Genomic DNA, 27,519 nt, shown 5'->3' on the forward strand with positions numbered 1-27,519 from the left:
TGGGTGGGACCTGGGAGGGGGGTGGTTACACCCCCTTCCCTTTGTCCAGTTTCGCGCCAGGACTGGGGCTGGAGTGCCCCAGCACCGGTTTGAACTGGACTATGCACGGGACACCTTGTGTGCCCCAGGCATGTCTCATTCTTTTCATCCCTCCCTGCCCCAATACACTAAGGCCTGTCTGGGGTGGTGCTCGCACCTCCCAAGGCAGGAAACCTATTGTCCAAGCCTCCCTTGCTGGGATCACTCCCAGCAGCAGGAGGCCAGACTCGTGTCTGTGGCAGCAGCATCCATTTTGTGATGCTGGGGCTCTGGTTAACTTTAACCGGGTAAGTAGGTTACAACATGTCTTCTCCCTCTAGAAGGGAGGGATAATATCCTCATCCCCAGAAATGGGATGGGGGTATTATTCCAAAGTGTTAGACACCTTACACGACATGTTTTGATAAAGCCAAACCATAGTTACCATAACCGTTTAAGATTATAAGGCACTTTAAGAGTATATGGTAGGCTATATCATAGAACAGCTATAAGGACATGGTTCCGAAAGCTGCAGACAGGCTCAGCTCATGCTAGAGCACCATCTCACATGTTACCAAGCACTCTGCCTCCAGGATTGTTAAGGCCTGCCATAGGAGTGGCTGATAGGTACACATGTGTCTATATGTAAGTTAGGTATAGGAATACTACACCTAAGCAAGGAGTGATTACACGACCTTGCCCCAGCTGAGTGATCAGCCAGTTGTGTCATAATGGAAGGCCAGGCCAGCGGTGGCATAATACATGCTGCAGCCCCTGGTAGGCCTAGGGTACACCTATGCCCTGGGTACCTAAGGTACACTGTACAGGGGCCAATAAGGTGATCCTATCCAAATGGGTTATGCACCTAAAGTACATAGTATCAATTTAGAGAGAGAACAGCAGGGCTGTGGGTCTCATTAGCAGGCCCACAGCCACATCTAAGTCGAAAACCAGTAAAGCAAAAGCAAAAAGTGGGGGTGAACAGAGAAAGCAGACCCTACTCTCCTACAGTCCATACAGAGGGTCAAATGTCAGGGGTGTCGCCTTTGATTTTTAGGTCGAGCTTGCGACAGTGCATGCACTGCATGCACTCTTGCTTGCAAGACACTATTGTTTACAATAAAGGCCTTGGAGTCCACCCATTCCTTACCCTTTGCTGGCTTCAGTGTCACTCTTCTTTACAGCCTCCTAATTGGCAAGTGGGTGCCAAGCGACCCTTCTGTTCTTTTCTGTGGGGCATGGACCAAGTGCATATTGATTCAACTTAATTAGTACCCATATTCTGATTGTGCTGTTATTAAGTTACTAATTATTTTTCCCACTCCTACTGCCCCAGTCTGGTACTTCCTCCCTCCTCTCCCTTACTGCCCTCGTTTTCTTTTCCCCATAAACCCTCCTCCCGCTGTCCATTATTGTTACTCCCTTCCCCCTGCTTTTTTTCTTGACTTTAAGTCATGTTGCACTGCAGCTCAGGCTGCAAAGCAGCATATCTTAAAAACATTAACAAAGCCAATACATCTTGCATAGGCAAAACCCATTGGCTTTGCCAAGGCTTGTTGCCTTAGTGCTGTAACCTCTGGCTATAAGAATTAGAACATGCACTGAGGTCATGGGAGGCGCCATTGCAGAGAAGAGCATAGACTGTGTGCCTTCGCCGATAACATCTTACTGGCACTGATGGACACAGCCAATTCCCTGAGAGTTGCTCAAGGAACTCGACCTCTTCGAGATGGAGTTGGGTTTCAAAAGTTACAAACAACAATAGGTCATTCTGAAGCTAATATTCACGCAAGAAATGGTAACCAAACTAGAATCCCTCAGGTGTGAGACACAATGCAACACATATCTAGGATTAGGTATAACTAATGCGAGGAAGGGCTGGAGAGGCGCCAGCTTGCTGACTCCGCAGCAGATACATGAAGATCTGTGGTGCTGGAGGTCCATCTATGGCCTGATTATAAATAGATGTGCTAATTAGCGCCCCTGGTAAATAACAATTCCTTAAGGGTTTGTTATTGAACATCACTTATTATGAGTTTTGGGGGAATAACATGCAGATTTCGGTGTTTAATGCACCAAATCTGCATGATACGGCAATTACCATACGGGTTTCCCCTGTTAACGTTTGGCATGTTTGACCTGCTGAAATTTAACAAAGGTTAAGGTATTTAATGCATCTAATGATCATTGGACGTGTTAAATAACACTTAACTCGTAATTCCGACTTGTGCTTAAACAGGAGTTTACGCATGGGTCGGAAAAAAAATGACTGACCCAGTCTCTTTGTTGAAACGTTTTAATGTCCTAAAAATTCATATACCTTGTTGGATCCCATATCTGCTTCAGGCGCTCCCGGTCACTTTCCCAAAAAGAAGAATTTGTTGTACCCTGTGACTCCCAAGAGTTTAGGAAGACAAAAAAAATTAAAATACTTAAAAGGGGAAAGATTTATGAAAATGTTTCAGGTGAATGGTTTGTTGATCAGGGGTGGCCGGCTAAGGTAAGCGTGGTGGGGCAGGGCGCAGCAGGGGGGAATCCGACAAACGACGGAATAGGCATTATTTATCTATTTAATTATACCTATTCCGTCATCTGTTGACTTCCCCCCTCCCACCCAGGCCCGTCCACGCCCACCGCATTTACCTTTACCTGTCACCACTGTTGTTGATAATGCACCATGTAGTCAACAACAAACAAGAATTAATTAATTAATTGAACATACCATGTAATGTAACAAAAGCAAGGTCAGGAAAGGCAAATTTATTGATAGAAAAATAATGGTAGAAGACAAATTTATAAGCAAATTGGATATATCAATCACATCAAAATAGTTTGATAGCTAAAGGCGCTTGAATTGTCCTTGAAGTAATATTTCAGAAAGAAGTCCATGCTCGTCAAAATACTCAATTCAAGATTGGGAAGACAAATCATTCCAAGGGAGAAGTGGTTTATCCCACCATAGTATGGAACCAGAATTTTTAGTCAATCTTACTAAGGCTTCCTATGAGTGTCAATGAGTTTTGCCTAAAAATGTTAATCCTAAAGGCTGGTGACGTCAGGGCAAAACATGGAATGAGGTGGCTATGAATATGTCAACTGTATGTCTGTATACCAGCCACCAAGCTTACCATATATTTGTAGAATGTAGCATGAGGTGTCCAGGGCATATTTTACTAACCCAGCGCCCAAGTGCTGTGCAACAGTCTTAAAAGATATCTTAATGGATCTAACTCTGGCTCTCCAGCGATTGAAGTGTCGCGGAACGGCAGCCCCATGTGAACGGGAAGGACTAGTTCCACTGGAAATGCGATAACGGCCTGAAGTGAAGCTTACCTGAATGCTTCTGTGGGAGAAAGTGTACCTCACCCTGCAGGGGAAGATCTAGAAGTGTCTCATGCTTGATCAGAGGGAAAAGGACCACCCACAGCTGCCAAGTGAAGTGGCCTAAGTATCCCAGCACCTGACATCCTAGCTCTTCACAGAGCCTATGGAATTTCAATGGGATAAGAAGAAATCACAAGTCCCTGAAAGATACTCTTCCGTCGAGATGTTTGGGCTGTCCTGCCCCAGTTTCTTGCAATGTTATTGGGCAGCGCATCTGAGATTCCGGTTGGAGTGGTCTTAGAGAAAGAGAGAGTGCGATAAAATGGCTTTATGAATCAGGCAGTAGTGGGACGCTCCACAACGTGTGAACAAGGGTGCCTGAAACGTTGGTTCTACCCTCATTCCCATCATTGTTTACAACCATTGACCACAACTCGGACTTTCCTCCTGCCATGGGAGCTAACAGCTCCTAATGGTGGGAGTGGGGGATTGAAGAATTGTGGCAGGCGTATTCTGTAATAGTCATATCAAATAATTCTCCGAAAGCAAATCGGACAATGGCATATGTGAAGACGATAGGTTACAGTAGTTCCAACGTTGGCGTTGGGCGCTGTAACCTCCAATGCAAGAGCAGTCACTAGACGTCACCTCCGATGCAAAAGCAACTGTTCAAGAAACTCACCAAACCCTTTTCTGGATTGCAGGGTCTCATATACAGCATATACAAACACTCAGAGCAAACCAGCGGGAACAGAAATTGGCAGACCAATGGAGGCGGGGAGAGGCAACCACCAAAGCCTGTCAGACACTCTTGGCAGATATACCTAAGACATATAAGAGATTCCCTAATGTGGATTCTTAATAGAAAGTGACGCTTCAGTGGCACCTGAACCACATACACTGCATAGTCCATTCAGTAACGACATCTGCTGAAGGTGTTCAACAGAAAATTGAACTCTACTAGGTAAAAAATGGCGGTTGATTCTGTCATCTTAACATTTTGGATTGAGATTTTGGGTGATGTGAAGGAAGTCCTCGATTTCTCCATTCCAGCTGAAAGAGCAACGGTGATCCTAGGGCTTCACCATGACTCCCTACATGACATGAGGTCCCTAATCCTCCATATGCTGGGAGCAGAGAAGCAATCGATCACCCTGTTGTGGAAAAATGGAGACTCGTTTACTTTCCCCCCAACCTCCCCCCCTCCCCTCCACCCCGAGTGGCTTTGTGGTTTCGCAGGCTCTGGCAACTCCTAGCAATGGAACTGCTCAGACATAACATACAGCAATCAGAGCGCAAATTCAGAACAAGATGGTCTCTGCTAATATGCTACGACACCAAGATGGAGTTCATGGTCTTCGCACCTCCACAACTACGCGCCCTCCAACTGTTTAGAGGAACAGTCTGCCCATGGTGGAAAGACACATTTACCACCCTCAACCAGACACATAAGTACCAGCCGCAGATATCTGGCCTGCTAGGAAGGGAAACGCAGAAGAGGGTTGGTTAGTAGGACATTTTCAGTTGTCCCACTAGATAAGAGAGACCATGGAAGGACTGGAAGGGGTAAAAAGGGATGCGTTTCTCTTTTCAGCTGTAATGTCTCATGCAGCAGATTCGATTTTAGGTACTGGATTATATACTGGCTTGATGCGTACTGCGAGTCATAGTTCTATAAGAAATCAAAAAAGAGAATTTGAAGTTAGAAACGTTTTACATCTTTAAGAGGCACAGCAGCTGACAATTTCCCTGGTTCCGGGTCTCCTCTGAATGGGAACACAATAGACCCGAGGCCAGCTTCTGCCTTATTAGGCCTTATTTGTGAGGTATGTCTTGAGTCCCTAAGGCAAGCGACCCAAGTAGGGGCCCTGAAGCCACGTGACGTAGAGAGCAGAAAAGTAACATGAAAATGCTTCAATAAGCCTGGAGTATTAGTAATTACTCTGGTCACCTTCCAGTCATCTCTCCTGGGTGTGATTGCAGAAGGGGCCGACCATATGCAAGACAGGTTTGGTTTGTCCCTTTATAGATAATCCTACCTTGCTGAGCCATCTCAGCGAGGAGCAGCTGCGAGCAAGAACGCCCTCTCTGGGCATGCCCACAGCCAATCAGGGCAACCAAAGAGGGCGGCAAAAAATAAACAATGGCTGGAAATGTTTGAATTAATGTGAACCACTGGTAATTACTCTGGGTGAATTCCTTACCATTTTTAGGTCTGGGCATCACAGAGGGCATCAGCCATATGCAAATAAGCCCTGCTCCTGATCCCTTATGGTGCGTGCCACATCACCTCCATTAGCTATTGAAATAGACCGCAGCCAGCCAAACCTAAAGCGCCGCACGAGCCCGCCTATTAATCTGCCATGTCGGGCTGCATTTATTTGCTCAGCTCCAAGTAAATATTAATATAACCAGAAGCCAAGGCGGCGTGCCATTTGGCATCAGGTGCACTGGTAGCCTGTGTGCAGGTGGTGCGGGCTGGGCAACAGTTTTGTGCACTGAGGCTCAGCAGGGGGCGCTCGGGAGAGAGGGCTTTGTGACCTGGCGTGCACTGGGACAAAGTGATGCACAGCACAGCCGGCGTCTGCGTGACTGGACGGCTCTGAAGATGAGCCCAAGAACAGGCTGTCACTTTTAGACAGATCCTCCGGCATTTCGCGATTTGCTAAATTCCTAGGGGATTAGCAAAATCCCCCGACGCCCGTTTACTTCAACTCGAAGGCTGCGAAAAATAGAAACAACCTCCCGTTCTCCCAGTTACATTTGTTTTGTTTTCCATTGCTGCTGGGTTTGGAGAAAAATGCCACCAGGCCATTGCTGTGCGCGCAGCACTCAATCAGCTGCCTCTGTTGCCTCCAGTGAAGCCTTGGCGCGTGCAAGCGGATCAGGTGTCTCTGTCTCTCCTTTACATGTTCTCTCTTAGCAGCCCTTTTGAAAGTATCAAGGACCCCCTGTAAATATTTAGGTGAATTCCTAGGACAGGGCAACTGACACAGTGAAGAGTATATTCCTAGGCAAACACAATAGATATAGGTATCAGCCACTAGGTCAAATAATATAGAACTGAAAACATTAGAGAGACTTTAGATAAGAACCAGTGTACCATACAATAGTGAAGATTAAAACATTTTTTTTTATTATTGTTGTCAGTATAAAATCATGTTTTATGTTTACATTAACATAAAATTAAAACACAATACAATTTCTAAAAAATATACACAGATTTTATAAAAGAACAGAACTTTAACAAAATATAAATTGAAATGCAAATACAATGACGTAAAAAAAAGGTTATTCAATAAACACAAACTAAAATGATGAGGATGAACCAAAATGTGAGCATTCAAGATGTATAAAATTGCGGCAATAGATTATCTTCGACGCGCGTTTCGGCGCAATAGCGCCTTCGTCAGGAAAGCCACACAATGTTTCCTGAAAATCAAAGGTACACTGGCTTAGAATATAGAACAGTATAATTATATAGATAACATAGTTACCAAAGTCTTTGGCTATAGGAGATAGCACATACTGATTGCTACCCTCGCCTCCGTATTTTACCGGGTAGGCACTCATCTCCCTCTTTTTTCTATTCCTTAATCATTATTATCACACAAATAATGTGATCAATATGCCAAATTATAAAAACGTTCATAATTATATCTCTGTAGAAACCATCGGTGTAATTGTTGCTTCATCAGTTGCTTGTGGAATACATCCTAGCTACCACAGTATCTCAGCTGATAAAAGTATCAGTTAAAAGGTAATTTATTGACATTATCTCACTAAAAAACATAGTCATTTCACCAGTAGCTAACTCTAATAACTCCGTTACCTCCTTTTTTTACTTATTTTCTAGTGACTACTTTATCAGCAAGCACTAGACCTCAACATTTTCTTGACCTTCTTACTCTCATTATCTCTATGAGTAAGTTTACCTATTTGTCTTTGTTGGTCATCTTGTGTCTACCACCCCTTCCACAAATGGTGATCATTATCTACTCTTGGGAATTTCAGACAATCTGTCATTAAACAGGTCTGTCTATCGTTAGTCTTACTAGAACTCTATCATTATTACTATGTTCATTTCACTTTGTTCACCTTGGACATTCTGTCCAAAGCACTTTTCACTTCTGTGCCTAGTCACCATTATCATCTATCCCCTACTACGTGGTGTAGTCTCCATACCCACTTTAGCATGTAGTTGATGAAATTGGAAGAGCTAATTTTAATCCTATAGCCAAAGACTTTGGTAACTATGTTATCTATATAATTATACTGTTCTATATTCTAAGCCAGTGTACCTTTGATTTTCAGGAAACATTGTGTGGCTTTCCTGACGAAGGCGCTATTGCGCCGAAACGCGCGTCGAAGATAATCTATTGCCGCAATTTTATACATCTTGAATGCTCACATTTTGGTTCATCCTCATCATTTTAGTTTGTGTTTATTGAATAACCTTTTTTTTACGTCATTGTATTTGCATTTCAATTTATATTTTGTTAAAGTTCTGTTCTTTTATAAAATCTGTGTATATTTTTTAGAAATTGTATTGTGTTTTAATTTTATGTTAATGTAAACATAAAACATGATTTTATACTGACAACAATAATAAAAAAAATGTTTTAATCTTCACTATTGTATGGTACACTGGTTCTTATCTAAAGTCTCTCTAATGTTTTCAGTTCTATATTATTTGACCTAGTGGCTGATACCTATATCTATTGTGTTTGCCTAGGAATATACTCTTCACTGTCTCTCTTAGCAGCCCTACGGCCCGAGGAGCTAAAAGAAGGGCACAGGGATGTGTTCCCTGCAATGTTGTTCCCTCTTCATTCTTGTCTCACTTCTCTGTTTAATCCGTTGTAAACAAGGCTAGAACGACAGCAGTGATGCATGAGGGTGGTGTTTTTCTTCCTGATGAGTGGAGCAGCATGACGCCGCTGGCTGCATTTAGGCCATAACGTCCAGAGCTGCCGACCTTGAAGCTGGGGAACCAGGTTCGAGTTTCGGCGTCGGCTCAACATTCATGTGATTCTGGGCAAATCACTTAACCTCCCGGTGCCTGCCAAATAATGAATGTGTCCTTGTGTAATGTAACTGGTGCACATGTAAAGCGCTCCAATACCTTCAGGTCGAGTTGGCGCTATATAAAAACTACAAAAAACGTGGTGCTGTTTGTTGGGACTTATTGTATATGTGCGCGCTTCTTGTCCATACTATGGTATGGTAGTCAATTGGATATATAATTCACCAATGTGGTTGAAAGCCTGGTGAACTGGCCTGTCGATAAATATGGAGAGTTTCTGAAAATCAACTAACTGTAGGGGAGAAGGGTCTTGTTTCACAAAATATGCCTGAATCTGCCCAAGCCCCACAAACATTGGCAGAGGCAGGGCTTTAAGTGGGCAGGGTCTTGCAGGACCTCGGCACCGGCAGTTCTAAAAACAGGTACCGAAACGGGTCTCTATTGGGCTCTCTATTTTTGTCCTCACCCTCGGGGTGAAAAAAGAAATCTCAACTCTGCAGCAACGCCACCTTCACTGCCTTTGGGGTAACTTCGAAGAGACTCGTCACAGTTCTTTTACAGTCTCATCATTTCAGAACGGAAGTATTTTCAATATTATATGCAACGAAGCCACAGTTGTTGCTTATGTTTCTTACGCAACTAACAGCCATTGACAAAGCCAATAGCCCTAACTTGTTGTAGGTAATCTTACTTTTTGTATTATATATCAGAATTTAATCACAGAAGCAGCAACATGCCAATCAAGCGGCACACTATGTTAAGCGCAGATTTTTACCGTAAGCCACGCCCATAACTGCATCGGTCACGCCCCTTTACTATAACTGACTTAACTATGGACAAAACTATGCAAAAAGTAATGAATGTCTATAAAATAATGTGCCACCGAAATGCCGCAAAAAAAAAAATGATAGTTTGCCACAAAAGTTTCATATTTCTGTCGCAGTTTCCCAATTAATGCGGCAATATCCTGGAGGGTCTGTTTAGAGCCTTGGAATTTAAGCAAGTGTGTGACAAGGATATACAGCATGCCTCCTATAGGACTGTATGGGTGTTAGGCATTAGCATTGGCATACAAAGTCTGTCACCTTTAGGACGGTATGGACTCTGGGTATGAACACGAGCATGCAAAACCTGCCACCCGCGGCACCGTATGGATCCGGGGGATTAACACTGGCAAAGAAAGCATGCTACCTGTAGGACTGGATGGGGTTAGTGGAATACAACTGGTATACAGAAACTGTCACCTGTAGGATTTGTATGGACTCAAGGGATTTGCACTGTCAAACAGAGCCTGTCCCCCGTAGAACTATCCGAACACAGGGTATTATCACTGGCACATAGACCTTGTCACTTATAGAACCCCATGTACTCAGGGGACAGGCACAGGGAGACAGAGGATGTCACTTGTGGAACTGTGTGGATTCAGGGGACAGGCACAAGGAGACAGAAGAAGTCACCTGTGGAACTGTATGGACTTTGAGGACAGGCACAAGGAGACAAAGCATCTCACCTGTGGAACTATCAGGGCTCAGGGTATTAGCAATGGGGCATAGATCCTTTTGTCACTCATAGAAACCCATGTACTCTGAGGACAGGCACAAGAAGACAGAGGATGTCACCCGTGGAACTGTATTGACTGAGGACAGGCACAATGAGACAGAGCATGTCACATGTGTAACTGTAGGGACTCTGAGGACAGGCACAAGGAGACAGAGGATGTCACCTCTGGAACTGTATGGACTCAGGGGGCAGGCACAAGGAGGCAGAGGATGTCACCTGTGGAACTGTATGGACTCAGGGGGCAGGCACAAGGAGGCAGAGGATGTCACCTGTGGAACTGTCTGGACTCAGGGGACAGGCACAAGAAGGCAGAGGATGTCACCTGTGGAACTATCAGGACTCAGGGTATTAGCAATGGGACACAGAACTTTTTGTCATCCATAGAAACCCATGTACTCTGAGGACAGGCACAAGAAGACAGAGGATGTCACCTGTGGAACTGTATGGACTCTGAGGACAGGCACAAGGAGACAGAGGATGTCACCTGTGGAACTGTGTGGACTCTGAGGACAGGCACAAGGAGACAGAGGATGTCACGTGTGGAACTGTATGGACTCAGGGGACAGGCACAATGAGGCAGAGGATGTCACGTGTGGAACTGTATGGACTCAGGGGACAGGCACAATGAGGCAGAGGATGTCACCTGTGGAACTGTCTGGACTCAGGGGACAGGCGCAAGGAGGCAGAGGATGCCATCTGTGGAACTATCAGGACTCAGGGTATTAGCAATGGGACACAGATCTTTTTGTCACCTATAGAAACCCATGTACTCTGAGGACAGGCACAAGGAGACAGAGGATGTCAACTGTGGGAATGTATGGACTTTGAGGACAGGCACAAGGAGACTGAGCATGTCATCTGTGGAACTGTATGGACGCAGGGGACAGGCACAGGGAGACCGAGGATGTCATCTGTGGAACTGTATGGACGCAGGGGACAGGCACAGGGAGACCGAGGAGGTAGCCTGTAGAGCTATTTGGACTCAGGGTATTATCACTGGCACATAGATCTTGTCACCCATAGAACCCTATTTACTCAGAGGACAGGCATAAGGAGACAGCGGATGTCACCTGTGGAACTATCAGGGCTCAGGTTATTAGCAATGGGGCTCAGATCCTTTTGTCACTCATAGAAACCCATGTACTCTGAGAACAGGCACAAGAAGACAGAGGCTTTTACCCTTGGAACTGTATCGACTCTGAGGACAGGCACAAAGAGACAGAGTATGTCACCTGTGAAACTGTAGGGACTCAGGGGACAGGCACAAGGAGACACAAGATGTCACCAGTGGAACTATCAGGACTCAGGGTGTTAGCAATGGGACACAGCTCTTTTTGTCACCTATAGAAACCCATGTACTCTGAGGACAGGCACAATGAGACAGAGGATGTCACCTGTAGAACTATCAGGACTCAGAGTATTAGCAATGGGGCACAGATCGTTGTGTCACCTATAGAAACCCATGTACTCTGAGGACAGGCACAAGAAGACTGAGCATGTCATCTGTGGAACTGTATGGACGCAGGGGACAGGTACAGGGAGACCGAGGATGTAACCTGTGGAACTGTATGGACTCTGAGGACAGGCACAATGAGACAGAAAAAGTCACCTGTGGAACTGTATGGACTCTGAGGACAGGCACAAGGAGACAGAGGATGTAACCTGTGGAACTGTATGGACTCTGAGGACAGGTACAATGAGACAGAAGAAGTCACCTGTGGAACTGTATGGACTCTGAAGACAGGTACAATGAGACAGAAGAAGTCACCTGTGGAACTGTATGGACTCTGAGGACAGGCACAAGGAGACAGAGTATGTCACCTGTGGAACTGTGTGGACTCTGAGGACAGGCACAAGGAGACAGAGGATGTCACCTGTGGAACTGTATGGACTCTGAGGACAGGCACAAGGAGACAGAGGATGTCACCTGTGGAACTGTATGGACTCTGAGGACAGGCACAAGGAGGCAGAGTATGTCACCTGTGAAACTGTATGGACTCAGGGGACAGGCACAAGGAGACACAAGATGTCACCAGTGGAACTATCAGGACTCAGGGTGTTAGCAATGGGACACAGCTCTTTTTGTCACCTATAGAAACCCATGTACTCTGAGGACAGGCACAATGAGACAGAGGATGTCACCTGTAGAACTATCAGGACTCAGAGTATTAGCAATGGGGCACAGATCGTTGTGTCACCTATAGAAACCCATGTACTCTGAGGACAGGCACAAGAAGACTGAGCATGTCATCTGTGGAACTGTATGGACGCAGGGGACAGGTACAGGGAGACCGAGGATGTAACCTGTGGAACTGTATGGACTCTGAGGACAGGCACAATGAGACAGAAAAAGTCACCTGTGGAACTGTATGGACTCTGAGGACAGGCACAAGGAGACAGAGGATGTAACCTGTGGAACTGTATGGACTCTGAGGACAGGTACAATGAGACAGAAGAAGTCACCTGTGGAACTGTATGGACTCTGAAGACAGGTACAATGAGACAGAAGAAGTCACCTGTGGAACTGTATGGACTCTGAGGACAGGCACAAGGAGACAGAGTATGTCACCTGTGGAACTGTGTGGACTCTGAGGACAGGCACAAGGAGACAGAGGATGTCACCTGTGGAACTGTATGGACTCTGAGGACAGGCACAAGGAGACAGAGGATGTCACCTGTGGAACTGTATGGACTCTGAGGACAGGCACAAGGAGGCAGAGGATGTCACCTGTGGAACTGTATGGACTCAGGGGGCAGGCACAAGGAGGCAGAGGATGTCACCTGTGGAACTGTCTGGACTCAGGGGACAGGCACAAGAAGGCAGAGGATGTCACCTGTGGAACTATCAGGACTCAGGGTATTAGCAATGGGACACAGAACTTTTTGTCATCCATAGAAACCCATGTACTCTGAGGACAGGCACAAGAAGACAGAGGATGTCACCTGTGGAACTGTATGGACTCTGAGGACAGGCACAAGGAGACAGAGGATGTCACCTGTGGAACTGTGTGGACTCTGAGGACAGGCACAAGGAGACAGAGGATGTCACGTGTGGAACTGTATGGACTCAGGGGACAGGCACAATGAGGCAGAGGATGTCACCTGTGGAACTGTCTGGACTCAGGGGACAGGCGCAAGGAGGCAGAGGATGCCATCTGTGGAACTATCAGTACTCAGGGTATTAGCAATGGGACACAGATCTTTTTGTCACCTATAGAAACCCATGTACTCTGAGGACAGGCACAAGGAGACAGAGGATGTCAACTGTGGGAATGTATGGACTTTGAGGACAGGCACAAGGAGACTGAGCATGTCATCTGTGGAACTGTATGGACGCAGGGGACAGGCACAGGGAGACCGAGGATGTCATCTGTGGAACTGTATGGACGCAGGGGACAGGCACAGGGAGACCGAGGAGGTAGCCTGTAGAGCTATTTGGACTCAGGGTATTATCACTGGCACATAGATCTTGTCACCCATAGAACCCTATTTACTCAGAGGACAGGCATAAGGAGACAGCGGATGTCACCTGTGGAACTATCAGGGCTCAGGTTATTAGCAATGGGGCTCAGATCCTTTTGTCACTCATAGAAACCCATGTACTCTGAGAACAGGCACAAGAAGACAGAGGCTTTTACCCTTGGAACTGTATCGACTCTGAGGACAGGCACAAAGAGACAGAGTATGTCACCTGTGAAACTGTAGGGACTCAGGGGACAGGCACAAGGAGACACAAGATGTCACCAGTGGAACTATCAGGACTCAGGGTGTTAGCAATGGGACACAGCTCTTTTTGTCACCTATAGAAACCCATGTACTCTGAGGACAGGCACAATGAGACAGAGGATGTCACCTGTAGAACTATCAGGACTCAGAGTATTAGCAATGGGGCACAGATCGTTGTGTCACCTATAGAAACCCATGTACTCTGAGGACAGGCACAAGAAGACTGAGCATGTCATCTGTGGAACTGTATGGACGCAGGGGACAGGTACAGGGAGACCGAGGATGTAACCTGTGGAACTGTATGGACTCTGAGGACAGGCACAATGAGACAGAAAAAGTCACCTGTGGAACTGTATGGACTCTGAGGACAGGCACAAGGAGACAGAGGATGTAACCTGTGGAACTGTATGGACTCTGAGGACAGGTACAATGAGACAGAAGAAGTCACCTGTGGAACTGTATGGACTCTGAAGACAGGTACAATGAGACAGAAGAAGTCACCTGTGGAACTGTATGGACTCTGAGGACAGGCACAAGGAGACAGAGTATGTCACCTGTGGAACTGTGTGGACTCTGAGGACAGGCACAAGGAGACAGAGGATGTCACCTGTGGAACTGTATGGACTCTGAGGACAGGCACAAGGAGACAGAGGATGTCACCTGTGGAACTGTATGGACTCTGAGGACAGGCACAAGGAGACAGAGGATGTCACCTGTGGAACTATATGGACTCTGAGGACAGGCACAAGGAGACAGAGGATGTCACCTGTGGAACTGTATGGACTCTGAGGACAAGCACAAGGAGACAGAGGATGTCACCTGTGGAACTGTGTGGACTCTGAGGACAGGCACAAGGAGACAGAGGATGTCACCTGTGGAACTGTATGGACTCTGAAGACAGGTACAATGAGACAGAAGAAGTCACCTGTGGAACTGTATGGACTCTGAGGACAGGCACAAGGAGACAGAGTATGTCACCTGTGGAACTGTGTGGACTCTGAGGACAGGCACAAGGAGACAGAGGATGTCACCTGTGGAACTGTATGGACTCTGAGGACAGGCACAAGGAGACAGAGGATGTCACCTGTGGAACTGTGTGGACTCTGAGGACAGGCACAAGGAGACAGAGGATGTCACCTGTGGAACTGTATGGACTCTGAGGACAGGCACAAGGAGACAGAGGATGTCACCTGTGGAACTGTGTGGACTCTGAGGACAGGCACAAGGAGACAGAGGATGTCACCTGTGGAACTGTGTGGACTCTGAGGACAGGCACAAGGAGACAGAGGATGTCACCTGTGGAACTGTGTGGACTCTGAGGACAGGCACAAGGAGACAGAGGATGTCACCTGTGGAACTGTATGGACTCTGAAGACAGGCACAAGGAGACAGGGGATGTTACCTGTGGAACTATCAGGACTCAGGGTATTAGCAATGGGACACAGATTTTTTTGTCACCTCTGGAAACCAATGTACTCTGAAGACAGGCAGAAGGAGACAGAGGGTGTCGCGGATTTTATGGTATTACTGTATTTTTTAAAGTGCTGAATTAGAGCTAATTGTACTGCTTAGTCTTTTGCATATATTTTATAACCGTTTTTAAAAATAGAGTTTAACGGATGTTCCACAACTTTGCTGTCGTTCTACTTAGCCTTTAAGGTCGTTCACGACCAAAATAAAGTATATTGATGATGGCGATGACAGAGCCTTTCACCTTGCAGGGTTACACTCAGGCGGTGGGTACATACATCAAAGATATCCTTATAATGTGACTATTGACAAACACTGAAACTGAATTCCCAAGAGAGAGGCTTGTGGTCGAATGGGTTCCAGACTAGACCTCTGTCCACCCCTGGATGTGATGAGTTCATTACTACTGCAGCCCCTAAGCAGCAAACGAACGCTCCCACGCCCCCAAAGATTTATGAAGGAGAAAAAGACACTCCACGCTGAACCTGCGATGGACCTCGCTGACATTTCTGGGAAACTTGTTAACTGTCTCGGTATTCAGCAACGTCAGATTAGCAGTTTTTTAGGTCGAGCCTAGAGCCAGCGCGCATACGCTACTCTGCGAGACTTATTGTAGAGGAGTGAGTGAATAGAAGCTCCGCCCAATCTCCACCCATATTTGCTATTAGCTTGTGTCATTGTCTGTCCTAAATGCTGGCTTCTGATTCGTCAATAGGCTTGTTAGTCCCTCCTTAGTACCGCCTCCTCTTCATTTGTCACCTCCCATGGCGACTGGCCCCTTTACGTCGGTTGTTACATGGTACGTGTTATTTAGACTGTGAGAACTATTTTTTTAATGAGGTTCTCCTTCTGCAGGCACGACATGCTTTGGTGGCTTCTTTACTCCCCCCACCCTCCCTTTGTCATGTCTACTCCCCACCCCGCCCTCCCTCCCGTTGTCCGTGACTTCTCCCCCCACCCACCCTCCCGTTGTCGGTGCCTTCTCGTCCCTGCCCTCCCCTTGTCCCTGCCTTCTCCCTCCCGCCCACCCTTCCACTCATTGTCCATGCCTTCTCCCCCCCCGCCTGCCCTTCTGTTGTTGTGATGCCCACCATTTGCAATGCAATAAGTCTTGCGTAAATGCGAGACCTATTGCATTGCAAATGCTTGTTTTATTTATACTTTAATTTGTAATTGCCCTGAAAGGTGAGTCATTGCATCTATCTCAGCTATAAATGCCTTCTCTATGAAGCTGCCCTAGCCTTCTGACCCCTGAATGTCTCAACGAGACCGGAAGGTCGCCCAAGCTGGGTTTACGTCTGGCGTCACAGCTACCATAGTGAATTACAGCTCCCCCCACTGTACAAGGAGGGAACAGCAACACTAAGCAGTGCCCTCTCACTGCCCTGCTGACCACAGGTGAGTAAATTCTCGCTCTAATGCAACACCACGGGTAGACGGTGAGAGATCAGCAGGCCATCAGCAGCTCAACCACGTCGTCTTATTGGATAAAACCTTGCCCACTTGTTGGGGGTAGTGGAAGGTTTGTTTTTTTGTTTCACATTTTTAGGGAATTGTAAATGCTAAGAACTGCAAGAATTAGATCATCATTATATCAGGAAAAATGACAACTTAGAGGGACAATATATACATAAGCCTCTGTAATATCAACAAATATAATAACGTTTTAAAATGTAATGTTTATCTAACAATAACATATGTTTATATATAAACCCAATATTGCGATTGCCCGCTGTCATTTTGGCCCAACAGTGTGCAGATTCTAAAATTACGACATGACTGTCTTGTTTGAAAAATACAGTCAAAGTGATTATAGAATTGGTTCTGCTGGCGATCAGACCTTTTGGGAGTGTGCATAAGGTTTTATGAATTGAAGTTATTGACTGGTGCCAGTGGATTGTACAATCCCACAGGATGACATCACCTTGACATGTGGTTCCCCCAAGAGATGCAATGTAAGTCACTTACAACATCTTGGTTTCCACAAAAGCATTTGTACTGCCAGTGCACTCCTTACACTCACATGAAAGGCAAGACAAACTATGGACACATTAAGGGTTGCAACCCAGTTGGCCACTGAGAAGCATCACATATCAAGAGCATGTATGTAGCTATGTATGTATGCAGCATTTTTATTGTGCAAAGCTAGTCAAGATGCAGCAGAGGTCTGTACAGGGTCAAGAGAAGGAAACAGCCAAAATGTGATTGGGAGGGAAGCTGGATTATAAGAGTAGAAGTGGATTGTTACTTTGTTTTCATGTAGTGTTGGGTGAACCTGAAGAAGCTAGGGATGTTTTATCCAGGGTACATAAATGGAGAAGGCCTGTTGCCTTCTTTTTTTATTGTTTGCAATCATTTATCTCCAGTCTGACGGCCACTGGAGGGGGTGAGCTTGATAGCAACAGAAGCAGGGCACAGGCTGCGATGCCTTTGTGGATGATGCATCTTGTGTTGAAGATAGTTCCGGCTGGCATGGGAGCCGTTGGTGTTCCATCATGTGGGGGTGAAGTCATTACAATTTTTCAGGCATGCTGCCAGCTTGTAAGATGCCCCTAAAGAGGGCCAGTGTGGAGTCAGAGATGCCATGCAGCAGTGCATTGCCACCATACTGGTTTGCTAGTATAGGGGATCTATAGCAGTTGTGAAGTCACTTTCTGGGAGGAATAGTTTCACTTTCTTCAGTGGAGAGAGCTGGTATGAGCCTGTCTTAATTTTCCTGGTGATGTGTTCTTTGTGGGTGAGGTCAGTGTCTAAAATTAACCTGATTAACTTGGCTCTGAGTGAAAGTTGGGGTTCAAATCCGTTCAGGTTGATGTCATTGAGCCAGACGTGGACTATAGGTTGCTTGTTGTTCTTGCTCAATAGTAAGAATTACATCTTGGTGGGGTTGAGCTTTAGTGGACTGCCTGCAGATTTTGCATGAAGTCATAGTACATTGGATAATCAATGAATCACCTTTCAAATAAATGGAGTGCAATAAGCAACCCTATGCCAGGAAATAAAGGAATAACCTGCCACCTTCCAGCACTGGCATGAGTCAGTCAGAGGAGTTGTTTAAATTGCTTTTTTTTTAATTTTAAGAATCTTATAATGGGCTTGCCATATGATGTTTATATGTAGTTTGGGTACATGGTCTTTGCTAGTACAAACAATAAAAAGAAGCATGTGAATTTCCAAGGATGTCTATTATTGGAATGGCACAGGCTCAGTCATTCAATCAGTCAGGGAGATGTTTATTTAGACCACTTGGTTCTTAAACACATATCATATACAACCATATATATTGTTATAATTCCATTACTTACAACAAACTATTAAAATATCTAGGGATTAATTCATTGTAGAAAAACTTATAAAAATCAAGATACCTTAAAATATACCCCATCTTCATGTCTTCATCGTACTGTCACACACTATTAATACGATCATCATAAATCACCTTCATTTTACATTCTATATACACATAAAAACCTTTTTAGTAGCAATCCTAAACCTCCCGATGGCGCATGCTATATCCAAGAATCTTATTTCAGTTAAAAGTTCCATAGCTTGTACACAGTTTCTGCTTCCATATTTTAAAAAGATTGGACGTAAAAACATTTTCTGGACAGTCAGAACTTTAAAACAATCCAATAAAATGTGCAATATATCACATTTAGTACTTAAACCACATGTGCACTTCCTATCATGATCAATCATGGCTATTTCTACCTTTCCTTTAATATAGCAAGGGTTAATTCCGACTCTTACTGATTTTTTCCCCTAAGGTACTGTTTGTCATAATCTCTTGACAATTATTTGCCTATTACCCTAATCTCACTCTTTGTAATATACATTTGTAAATCTTGTGGGCATAATTTGATTACCATATCTCTACAGACTTTTACGTTTCATTGACTTCGCTGTATTTCATTTTTGCACCATAGAGAGACCTTTTGCTCTTTCCCCGAGCTTAGGCGCTTCCAGAATCTTATCAGCGCCATACAGGCCATTATATTCCAGGATACCATTTCCGTCTCAAATCTTATACCCTGGATCATAGAAGATCTAGGTAGAGACAGTAAATTCTGTAGACATTTACCTTCCTCAACTTCCCATCCACTTTTGCCGCTTAGATATAACAGTTTGCTTCCATATTTGAATTGTGGTGGAATCATGGCCACAAAGGCTTTCAAAACAGGCATATTGGACATCTCACCATAATCCGTATTGAATTTCTTCAGGGCTCTGACTGAGTTGAAAGCCTTTACCCTCAGTAATTCCAGATGGACTCCCCATTTTAGGGACTTCTCAAACCAGACCCCTAAATATTTGTATTCTTTTACTATCTCCAGCTTGGTGGGGCTCGGAAACCATTTACACTTTGTTTTTTTATTACCAAAGCACAGTACTTTTGTTTTTTCCATATTCACTACTATTTTTTATAATTGCCATATTCTATGAACATGTCCAGGTTTCTTTGCAGGCCTATCTCTGTATGATCAAAAATTACAAGGTCATCTGCGCACAAAAGCAATCACATGTTTGCCATGTATTTTGGGGGTGACACATAAGTCAGCTACAAAGAAAGAGTAGGTGAACTAAGGCGCACTCCTGTCTTAATCCATTATCAATTAATATTTTCTACATCAAGGTTCCCTCAGTATCCATAATAACCTGTGCCCAGTTATAGCTGTGTAGATCCTGAATTATAGCGAGGAAACCCTTTGGGATATTCCAACTTTTCAGTGCCTCCCATAGATGTTTTCGGTCCACCAAATATTGATGGAATGGCACAGGTTGGTTTGTTGGGCTGGCTGTTGGGACCTTCATTTTCTATTAATAAATTGGTAACCTTTTGGCCAAACCATTGCCTCAGAAAGGGAGGAGGGGATGTGGCAATGCCAGCTGCCTTTGCCACATTTCGGGTCCTCTACAATGGCCCATCCCTACTAAAATTTCAAAGACCGTGGTGTTTTAAGAAGTCTTACTTTTTCTATGGTGACCTGACAAGGGCCTGTTAGTCAATGGTAAGCCATCTCTCAGTGAGATATTAACCTGATGTGAACACATCACAATGATGTATGGTGGGTGGATCTGGTGACGTCCCAGGGTAAGGGAATGTCGTCCCTTGGTGCAATGCTGAACCTGTAATAGAATAGGTGCAGAAGCCCACGATGTTTCTTTAGGAGCCTGCTTTTGGCACTGCCAGATATTGGGGCTGCTGCATACCAAGGCTGCCTGGTCTTCATTCCATCTTCCAAAACCTTCCAATATCTTAAACTTCATTTCAATTTTTTTCACTCTTGCATGTTGATTTCTGTTTTGTCCTTTCATCAAAGTTTTCCTATATTTAAATTCTTCCTTCTTTCCCACGTTTCTGTTTCTCTCTCTCTTTTATTCTCTGGGTCAAAGCCTGGAATGGAAAATAAGTCATGGTCCCCAAAAGATAGTGTTTGTGCCTATTACCTGCGCTCACCAGCACAAACTAAACAATGAGCATCAGGGTCTTTGGGGCATCTTTCTGCAGCACTCAAATGCATTCATGGAAATGCTCAGCCACACTTACAGGAGGAGTAGTCTGCTCCTATATATTGCTATTGGTTTAACTGAGCTAATGGGATTGGCCTAAATTGAGACTAGATCAGACAGGCCACTGTGACAAGACCCGAGTCATCCTTGGTTAAACAAATAACAGTATTTATTCATTTCCCTCTCCCATGGGCCCTCCTTCCCTCCTTCCCTCTCAACCTCCCACCTACCCCAGCATCCATTCCTCTACAAACATTTGAATCGTCTTCACCTAAAGTCCGCTGCTTTTAATTCGGGTTTCTGGAAGGGGTGTATTTTGCTAATTTGTGATAATATTAATAATTCTGTGTTATAGTATCATTTCAATAATACACCTTTTTTTTATCAATGTGCTTTTTAAGACTGCATAAGCAAATTGTATAAAGATATGTATGATGATGATGATTAGATTAATGGTTTTAGATGCCCTCCATTATTTCCTACCAACAAAGCGGACCCTAAAATGGAGGTTTTTGTTTGTCAGGTTTTATCAGGACGAGCCTCCACACTGTTCACACACATCCATTTCTCTCTTATTATTAGATGTCTCATATTTTGCAATTTTTAGATCATTGTAAAGTATGCTGCTATTCATCTATATTTTTACAAGGGGCGTTTTATGCTTATATATAGTGTCTGTATAGCTCATGTATTTACTGAAGATCTTTAGCTGTTAACTGTTTGTGCTGTGCTTTTATGATTGCTATTTCAAATCGAATAAAGAAAATTTGATTTGATTTGAATCGGCTTCAAGACGACATATGTGCCGAATAAGCAATAAACCCTTATTCCTGCCTTAATAAGTTACTCCAGGTCCCTTCTTTGCATCTCATTATACACAATGTGGACACTTGAGTGTATCCTCCCTTGCCTAGGGTATCATTAGACTCTCCAGGCCATTTTCATCTTCATAATGTTGTTGGTTGATTACGCATACTGCCGGTGCTCAGTGCTTCCTACAATGAATACAGCAAATAAACAAAAGCACTGCTGGAAGACTATTACTACAACTCCACCCAAGGGAACACATGCCAGTTATAGGCATAACGCTAGCCAGATACTCTTCCTTCAATGTACTCTGCATCATCCACAGAGCTATCCATACACATGAGATCCTAACATTACTCACAGAACAGGACATTACACTCACGAATCAAGAATTTTGATCCATCTAACTGGTGTAACCTTTTTAGGATGTGACTACAGGACTACCTCCCCCACCCCTCTATGAGGCACATGAATTAGCTATAGAGGGTAAGATCACGGTGTGAGTGGGTGTGTTTACGTATATGTTGTGTACATAGATTTTGCAAAAGGGCATAAAGATAAAATTATAATGATGTGCAAATTACAGGGCTTGATTAAGACACCGCGCAGACATCGTATGCTTTAGAATTGAGTGTGCATGAGCACGGGGGTGTGAACAGTTGTATTACACACGATACTCGCACAAGGGCGACTGCATTTGTGCATGCAAGCAGTCCGCTCAAAGCCTTTTGAAACAAATGCACTTTGGCTACTCTGCAGAATATGTTTTCTTTTTCAATGCTGTAGGGGTGTATATGTGTCTAATGTATTCACTTAACCACTCATCTTTATGTCTTCTAGGTAGTTTCCTATTGGCACAAAAGGACCCGGAGTGGACTAAGGGCCAACCGGGTATTTTATGCATGTAAATTAGCAAACATGTAATAGGGAAGCACTCTAGGGATATATTGGGTTCAATTTGGTCCTGATAAATCCCTGGACTCCTGTAGGTGCCAGTTTGGAGGCTGAAACATGTCGACCCGATTGACTAAACAGACCTGATTGTTTATAATTGGGCAATTAGCACCATAACAAGGCTATTAGTGTCCATCTGCTTTTTAACTATCCCTCCTCCACCGAGGAATAAAGATTCTAAAATGTAATCAATAGGCGGTAGGGATTTTTAGTATTGGACCCCTTTCCCTTTTCTTTTTCTCCCCAGTTTCCTGCTAATGCTTGAACCACAGCCCTAGTATGGGTTCATTTGCCATTAGAGGATTCTTTGGCGAACGTGGGATGGCCGATGATGAAGCCTGACACCTGGATGGTGTGCAAGGCCATCCTGTAAATTTTATTGCACAATTGTGTGGGTCCATAAATATCGGATGAACAGCTAGAGTTTTTCCGCGGAGAAGGAACACCTATATCATAAGGTGTGTAAAGGCCCCCGTAAGAGGTTGGGCTAGTAAACATAGGGATCCATTTGTTTCTGTGGTGGAAGATCCAAATAAAATGCCTGAGCCCAGCTGGTCTTTAGCATACTCGCCCAAAAGTGCCACAGAGTTTTTCATACCATCAGAAAACCACTATCAATCCACACAAACCAAGCAGTACCAACAAGGACAGGCAACCAATGCGTGAAGAGATCTGATGCATTAGGCAACTTACAGAATACTCATGTAGGGATGACTGTAATGAAGGCATTCCAGGAGGATCATTTTACTCTCTTTGTTGCTCCTTCACTCCGGTCTCTGCTTCTTCCCAGATTTACAAGACTTACACAGCAGGTGACGCAATTACCTTAAGCAGCACTGGAACTGGATAGAGAGAAAAAGGTACAATGAAAGGATTCTGCAATCACCACAAACTCAACGCAAGTCCTGCAGAATAAATTGTAGCTGCTAGCTAACCACAGTGACATTCTGAACCACCACCGCTAAGTATTGCACCCCAAGGCACTGTAAGAACACTCCTATGGTCACAACGAGTAGAACACTCTCCCATCAAAGCACTCCCCTTGACCTAACCTGCTATCCGTTCAATAGTTTGCTCCGGCACCCCACAAAGTGGTATGGAGGGTTACATAAATACAACTTCATGACAATAATCTGTTGCCTCAACCCCTTGCCTGTTGACCATGTGCACTTTGTAGCTTTTTATGGACCGCATATCCTGATACAATCAAGCAGCACGACAAGATCACATGCAGAACCCAATTAACCTAAATGGGTAAACTCATTGGGCCAAGATGACACTATCTGGTCAGGTGAAGAATCCATCATTGCCATGTTTTCCTGGTTACTCGGCTGACATTCTAGCTACTGACCGATAGCACTCTATTACTCAATACAAACTCGAAGCATTGCCAGGAAAACCATTACAAGCAGGTGCACTTGGGCATGAGGCAAGAAGTCCCGGAGAGTGGACAGGTTGTTTCAGAGTCCTGTAGGCACTGCAAGTTATCTCAAAGTCCTGAAAGAGAGCCATGTTGTTGGTCTGAATTTCTGGATGACAGGCAGGTTATTCCAAAATCCTGGTAAACGGGTATGGCCATTTTGAAAGTTCTGGAGGTGGGAGGCTATTCCAGAGACTTGGAAGACAACCAGGCTATTAAGAAGACCTGAAGGGGTGACTGTGAAGGCGAAAGAAGCGTGCTCAAATCTTCTTTCAATAAATTAGCTGGTGAATTTATGAAATATTAGAAAGTCCTGGAAAAGCGGAAGGTCATTCTTAGCTCCTGGAAGGCGAACACTTTATTCAGAAGACATGAAAAGAAATTATTTATTTAGAATCCCAGAGGATATATTATTCTGAAATCCTGTAAAGTGAGAAGAATATTCAGAACCCTGAATTAAGGGTGGGCTATTCCAAAATTCCAAAGTCTTGTTAAACTAGGGATGGAGGTCATTTAGTGGAGTGCTGATTCCAAAGGCTATATTTACTACAGCTGAGTGTGGGTGCTCGCGTGACGCCAAGCAGTGCTACGGGGCACTAAGCAGTACAAACACCAATGCGATTAACTTTCTTGCACAGCAGCCATTTTGCAGCAAAAATAGATGAATGCAGAGTGAAATCCCACAAAATGCATACAAATTTGGCGTTTTGAGTAGAAACAAAAGAAACGCCAATGGTTATCAATGCTAACCCATAACTACTTAAAATGGCACAAAGTAGTTCAAATGAGAACCTGCACGAATTGCTATAAAATTGTGCTTGATTGAAAAAAAAACGGACACAATTCAAGCAATTTTGTGAACAACATTAAAGGCAACAGATAAAACTCATCGCATCCTGCCTAGAAAAGTTACAAAGGAACCAGTAATATGCAAACAGAGGCGGTCACTGCTCTAATAGGATAGTAATGACCACAGGAAAAATAGTGCCTGAGTATATGACAGGTCAAAGGGAACAGGTATAATCTGTACTCTTTGCATTATCACAGGTGACCAGGGTTACCTCTTTGGACCATGGTTGGATGTTACATACTACACAACAAAGCTCTGCAAAGTGGAAAGTCTCAGACAGCAAGGTGCCATCTCAAGAGGACAACACCAACGCAAACCCCAATACTTACACAGTACACAGACTCAAATGGTGGATGGCTGAGGTGACAAGCAATCTGTCTTAATGTTTTTTTAACTTATGATTGTAATGGAAGCAGTGACAGATTACCTCCATGTGTCACTGCGCAGCAATGGTTTTGGCACATGCTGCCACACATCATCATGTCCACAAGCATGAGAAATTAAATAATTATGAATGACACAATGTGCGTCATGTTACCATTGGTAATTCCTTTGCAGTAGTATGTAATTCATTTGTGGCTCACACTGAGTTGTCCAATTGTCATTGAGGATGAACCTGATGAAGGTCACTTGTATCACTCCTCCCCTGAAACCCAGAGGGGGCACGGGAGAAGGTGATCGCTTGACCTCTAGCACATCAGCTATTTTTTCTAGACCTGACATAATGCCCGGTTGATAGTTGACCATCCAGGTACTGATGGCCTTGTTTTATCTCCCAGTGATATGTGTTGTGAGCTGATCTTCCCACCTACATCTTATGGGGATTTTTTGACACCACTAGATAGTCTTCCAATCCCATACTTGATTGAGTTGTCTAGCCCTGCAGACATCTCATTGTGTCTTCTGAATAGCACTGAAAGAGGGATTGTCCTAAAGAGCCTCCCTGATGTCCATCATGGTGTCATCCATAGCTGTGCGGTGGATATTCATACTGTTAGCATGTTTTTACAAGGTTTGTTTGTGCATCCTGAAGGTCTGCATGAAAGGCTTATGCATCTGGTAGTCAGCTATACTCAGATCAAATCGCAGTCTCTCATCTTACTTGTCAGGGGACATTGTGACCACTTTGACCTTTGGGATTGTATCTTTGGACATGGCGGATGTGCCAGTACTTTGGGTCATGGGCCCATCATCCCTTCTGTCAACTGCTTCCTCTGTTGATGCTTCTTTGAGATCTTGAAGGAAAAGGGTGATACAATCTTCACTGCATGGCATGGTTGGGTTCATTGTCTGGGTGACATCAAGGATTTTGCTTACATCATCTTCTGTTATGGATGCATCGAGACAGAAGAGGGACATGTGACAATAGTTACTGTTCTTATACCATATTTAGGTGCATACGCTTTCGAAGTCTCCTGATTTGAATGACGTCCAAGGGACAGGCATGGACATTGTTAACACTGCAGCGGCCAGTGACCGTGATAAATTGTACAGCGATAGCCAAAAAGTCACTGTTTTCTTTCTCACTGCATGGTAGTGTGCCCTGATAAATTTTGTGTTTTAATGCGCTTGTGGTACCGTATGTCACAATTTCTGTGAGGCCTCCTCCTGGTATGAAACGTCCTTCCCCTGTGTCTATATATGTAGTCAGGTGTGTTGTTTCTGTGTACCTTTCAATGACATGGACCTGATTTGCACTTATGTGACACATTACAGTCATTGGATGTTACATTTTACAATGCTACAACCACTATGAACAGAGGAAGTGGCTTGTCCCCTATAGCCGCATTTCAAGGTGATACATTTTTAGGTCGGGGGTTAGATAAAATATGTAAATTGTATTAAAAAAAAAAGATATATATGTATGTACGTAAATATATATATATATATATATATATATATATATATATATATATATATATATATATATATATATATATCAAACCACACTCCTCAGGAACACCCAAGAAGCTGAAGCACTCGTGGATCACTGGAAAAATGCTCTTTATTTGGCCATGGCATGACTTTCTCAAATGCCGCCAAACAGTGCAAGTGCGATTCACAACCACATTTAAACACCTCATGCCCCGCTACGATTGGTTGAGGCATCGGTGCAGTCTAGCAAGGGGGTGTGTCAGGACTCAGACCTCCGAGTCCAAACAGAGCAGGCCCTCTAACGTAAGTACTTCCCCAGTGGGTTGGGCCCTGCTGACTCCCCACGCCTCCTTGATCTTTAATGTGGCTGGCGAGCGATTCTCCGTGATATATATATATACACACATACATATTATACCAATGGGGGATTTGTGTAGCATTCTAAGAACAGCATATCGTGATACAACCAATCAGCACAAGATCGCACGCCGAACCCAATTAACCAAAATGGGACTGAAGGGGGTAAACTGGTTAGACCAAGATGACACTATCTGGGCAGGTGAAGAAGCCATCATTGCCATGGTTTCCTGGTTACTCGGCTGACATTCTAACTACTGAAAGTAAACGCCCTATTACTCAATACAAACGTGAAGCATTACAAAGAAAGCCATTAAAAGCGGCCGTCATAAACTCAGGTGTGCTTGGGCGTGAATCACGTCCTGGGAGATAGGCCAGAGACGTTTTAAGGCATGGCCAAAGTGGGCTGTGACCCAGGGCCCCCGCCTTTTAGGGAGGCCCCTGATAGAGCCAGCTCTGTTCTGCAGAGAATCTTGCGCTTGTGACCTTGAATAATTCTTAAACAGATTGTTTTAAATACTGTTTTCCTTTAATTTCTTTTTAATGTCGGTGATGTGTGAGAGTCTATTACAAACATTTTGCAGAGAAATGTGTGTTTATGTTTAATGCAACATCCATAAA

At 44.3% G+C, this 27,519-nt stretch overlaps 1 long non-coding RNA gene across 1 annotated transcript in view; it reads right to left on the minus strand.

The window, feature by feature from the left end:
• The window catches only part of LOC146868154 (uncharacterized), a 77,851-nt gene that overhangs the window by 5,060 nt on the left and 45,272 nt on the right, over positions 1–27,519 (minus strand). Inside the window, exon 2 of the long non-coding RNA XR_014966183.1 lies at positions 23,090–23,238. This is a non-coding gene — a long non-coding RNA (uncharacterized LOC146868154). The remainder of the gene's footprint in view (positions 1–23,089; positions 23,239–27,519) is intronic.

The sequence above is a fragment of the Triturus cristatus genome, chromosome 1_2 (genome assembly GCF_964204655.1).
Source record: "Triturus cristatus chromosome 1_2, aTriCri1.1, whole genome shotgun sequence".
Lineage (NCBI taxonomy): Eukaryota > Metazoa > Chordata > Amphibia > Caudata > Salamandridae > Triturus > Triturus cristatus.